The 4,282-nt window shown below is 38.6% G+C and overlaps 1 long non-coding RNA gene across 1 annotated transcript in view; it reads left to right on the top strand.

The window, feature by feature from the left end:
* The window catches only part of LOC105002376, a 41,613-nt gene extending 37,660 nt beyond the window's left edge, over positions 1-3,953 (top strand). Inside the window, exon 3 of the long non-coding RNA XR_826947.1 lies at positions 3,874-3,953. This is a non-coding gene — a long non-coding RNA (uncharacterized LOC105002376). The remainder of the gene's footprint in view (positions 1-3,873) is intronic.
* Positions 3,954-4,282: the final 329 nt, after the last annotated feature.

Here is a 4,282-nt window from a genome sequence, read left to right as displayed (position 1 = left end):
GACTCTGTGTGACCCCGTAGATGTAGCCCACCAGGCTCCTGTCCCTGGGATTCTCCAGGCAAGAATACTGGAGTGGGTTGCCATTTCCTTCTCCAGTGCATGTAAGTATGCTGTCGCTTCAGTCATGTCCGACTCTGTGCAACCCTATAGACAGCAGCCCTCCAGGCTCCTCTGTCCACAGGATTCTCAAAGCAGGAATACTGGAGTGGGTTTCCATTTCCTTCTCTGGTTTTGATCTAGGACCAATATAAAAGGTTCAGACTTGCTACATCATTTTGCTAACTCTGGGTGTGGTACCATAGATTAAGCCAAAGGTAATCATGACATGCAGCTGACCAGATAGAAACAGAGATCCTACAGTGACTTAATTTTATCTGGATACACATCACTATGATTGACCTGCTTTTTTGTCTGGGCAGCCAGTTAATATCATCCTCAAAGCTAGATATGAAAAATAAAGGATTATATAAAGCCAAGCAGGAAGGCATGATATATTGGCACGAGTAAATGAGTTAATATATATAGAACTACATGGCATAGAGTAATACATTTGAACATGAACATATGTGTTTTTCATTATTATTGTTATTAATTTCCACTGCACATATTACAGAGATGCAACATAAATTAAAAGTAGACTTTGCCAGATTTTAAATAAATCTAGCCCAAATTAACCATTTTCTGATAACTTACTTTCTTTAGTTGTATTTAATATTTGCTCCAATAAACATGTAGACAATATAGAAATATATATCAGTGAAATATTGATTTATTTGTTTATATATATATATATATATATATAGCTTCCCTGGAGGCTCAAATGGTAAAGAATCTGCCTGCAGTGCAGGAGACCTAGATTCAATTCCTGGGGCAGGAAGAGCCCCTGGAGAAGAGAATGGTAACCCACTCCAGTATTCTTGCCTGGAGAATTTGATGTACAGAGGAGCCTGACAGGCTACAGTCCATGGGGTTGCAAAGAGCTGGACATGACTGAGAGACTAATACAAACACACAAGGTTCCACAGTATGTTTCACTGTCACAGCCCAGTTGAATTTTCACTTTATTCAAGTATGAATTATTTTGTTTGCTAATAATATCACCCCAATCTATAAATGAATTAACCAATTCAAGATAAATACTGAAATTTCATCAAGTACTACCTTATACTTGAGCCCCAATGCGAGATGCAGACATCAACTTATTTTGCAAGTCTGAAATTTATGGACAAAACATCAAATTAAGTTTCAGAATCCTGAAATATCATTTGTGAAGTGAAGATGGCCATGTCTACCTCACCGTGTCTGAGGGTTCATGACAAGGGGCCTTGCACAGCCTCTGGCATGCAGTTGAGATCAATAGCACTAATTGAAAGCAGTGATTAATTGGCACAATCCTAAATGGAATCTCACCCATATCCCCACTTCTCGGAGTTAGGTGTTGTGATTTTCCTTAAGAATTCAAACACAAAGTTTTAGCCCTACACATATTTCGTTAGTACTTGGCAAATGGAACACGTTCATGAAAATAAATATTCTGGAGATGTGTGTGTTAGGGACTGAAAACTTTTCATTAGCCATAATAGCACCATTGACAGCTGCATTTCAATTTGTAATTTAATTTAGTAGGTCATAATGAGAATTATTAAAGGCAACCAAATCTGAGTTCTTTGAATTCTTTTAACTTGACAGTATGTGCTGAGCAAACGGGTTTATTAAGCAAGCTGCTTGTAAGGCATGATACCTTGGTTCAGACACTAACCTGTGTTTTATGAAGTTTAAACTTATAAGTCATGCTGAGTGTAATTTTTAAGGTAATAAAGATAAGGTAATGAATGGAACACTATACCTTGTGTTAAAAAATTAATCTCTAACTGGATGACCTCGACTTAACCCTCGATTTTTAAGGCTATAAAATTTGTAGTTATGGCAAGGTAGAAGGATATTATAACAGATGTCTTCTATTTCCTTCATTGGTATTTATGCCAAAAAACTGTACAATGAAGGTCCTATATACATTTAAGACATTGTTCTTTTAGCAGGCTTGAACCTCATAGTGAGATTCAAAGACTAAGAGAATGCTTCCAAGAACCTGAAGGAGGAAAGGAGACGGCTTAGTTTTATTACAGATGGCTGCCAGCTTCAGGATGTGCCTCAGTCTTTTTCCATTGTAAGGTGATTTATGAATATCATACAATACCCAGTTTAGCAATTTTACTGCTTTAAGGTTAAGGGCCATAAGCTTATGGGATCTGTAACCTCACAAAATAAAAAAGATGAGAAAAGCATGATTTTTAATCAGTCAGTCCTCTAACATGAATTTATTTACAACCACATTGTCCTAATCACAAGTGAGATGATTTAGAATAATAAAATTGTGTCTTTTTACATCAATACTAATTAAGTGTCTGAGGCTCAGCAGGTACGTCCTGTGGCGTTTCATTCAGATCAGTTCAACTCAGTCGCTCAGTCATGTCTGACTCTTTGCGACCCCATGGACTCCAGCACGCCAGGCCTCCCTGTCCATCACCAACTCCTGGAGTTTACTCAAACTCATATCCATTGAGTTGGTGATGCCATCCCACCATCTCATCCTCTGTCATCCCCTTCTCCTCATACCCTCAATCTTTCCCAGCATCAGGGTCTTTTCAAATGAGTCAGCTCTTCAATCAGGTGGCCAAAGTATTGGAATTTCAGCTTCAACATCAGTCCTTGCAATGAATATTCAGGACTGATTCCCTTTAGGATGGACTGGTTGGATCTCCTTGCAGTCCAAGGGACTCTCCAGAGTCTTCGCCAAAACCACAGTTCAAAAGCATCAATTCTTCACCGCTCAGCTTTCTTTATAAGAAGGAAATGGCAACCCACTCCAGTGTTCTTGCCTGGAGAATCCCAGGGACAGCGGAGCCTGATGGGCTGCCGTCTATGGGGTCACATAGAGTCGGACACGACTGAAGCGACTTAGCAGCAGCAGCAGCAGCTTTCTTTATAGTCCAACTCTCACATCCATACAGGACTACAGGATAAACAATAGCTTTGACTAGATGGATCTTTCTTGGCAAAGTAATGTCTCTGGTTTTTAATATACTGTCTAGGTTGGTCATAGCTTTTCTTCCAAGGAGCAAGCGTCTTTTACTTTCATGGCTGCAGTCGCCATCTGCAGTGATTTTGGAGCCAAAAAAAAATAAAGTCTGTCACTGTTTCCCCATCTAATTTCCATGAAGTGATGGGACCAGATGCCATGATCTTAGTTTTGTGAATGCTGAGTCTTAAACCAACTTTTTCACTCTTCTCTTTCACTTTCATCAAGAGGCTCTTTAGTTCTTCTTTGCTTTCTGCCATATGGGTGGTGTCATTAGGGACATAGGTGGTTTCATTAGGGATAAACAATTATTACTAAAGTAAACCAAAATACTAGAAGAAACACATATGATGTCATAAAAAAGGGTTTCTGAAGCTTAAAATGAAGAATTTTTTACTTGGAATAATAATGGGTAATTAATGAAAAGGACTGAATCTGTGTAAAAGCTTTCAATAAAATCTTTTTCAGAATAACTCTTCAAAAATAGGATTCTAGAATTCAATTATCCCTTTCTGTAACCTTAAGAATTTACTTAGTTGATTTGAGCCTTCATACAATGCTAAATTCTACATAACCAAAAATTCCAGAAATGTAGATCAAAGCAATAATTAATTCTCAACCTTTTAAGATCATCATTTTTCAAAGGGGCTTCCTGCCCAGTTTTAACTGTCTGGTGCTAAAAATGATAAGCAAACACTTCAGTCAATAGACCGCTTATATTCCTTACTCTGTTCTCAGAGTGACTGAGTGCCTTGATTCCAGCAGTGATTGTCCCAGTCTGCTTTTCTCCTTAGGTTTCCATTGTGACTGTTAACTGCAGAAACCCAGCCCAGAACTGAGGATCCCAGGATCTGCACGTTGCAAGTGATACCAAAGAGGTAAATTAACTCATCCTTCCACCTCTAGGAAGGACAAACTGTGTCCAAATATTTCCAGAGGAATAATTTTACATCCTAATGAGAGTGAAAAACTAATGGGAATTTCTCAGAAGCTTGTTTGCATACTTTGGGACTATTTCTATTCTAATACAGTTGCAACAACAAGGAACGTTCTACAGGGCACATGGGTGGTGCCCCACACAGCCAAATGAGCGCATGACTAGGATTAAGCATCTAGCTATTACAGACTCAACTCATTAATTTGCCTGAGAAAATTCTTTTTGCAGATCAAACAACCCCATAGAATATGATCTCCTCATATGTC

The sequence above is a fragment of the Bison bison genome, unplaced genomic scaffold (genome assembly GCF_000754665.1).
Source record: "Bison bison bison isolate TAMUID 2011002044 unplaced genomic scaffold, Bison_UMD1.0 scf7180017864452, whole genome shotgun sequence".
Classification (NCBI taxonomy): domain Eukaryota; kingdom Metazoa; phylum Chordata; class Mammalia; order Artiodactyla; family Bovidae; genus Bison; species Bison bison.
Note: the sequence above shows the minus strand (reverse complement) of the source record. Positions and strands in the feature narration are given on the sequence as shown.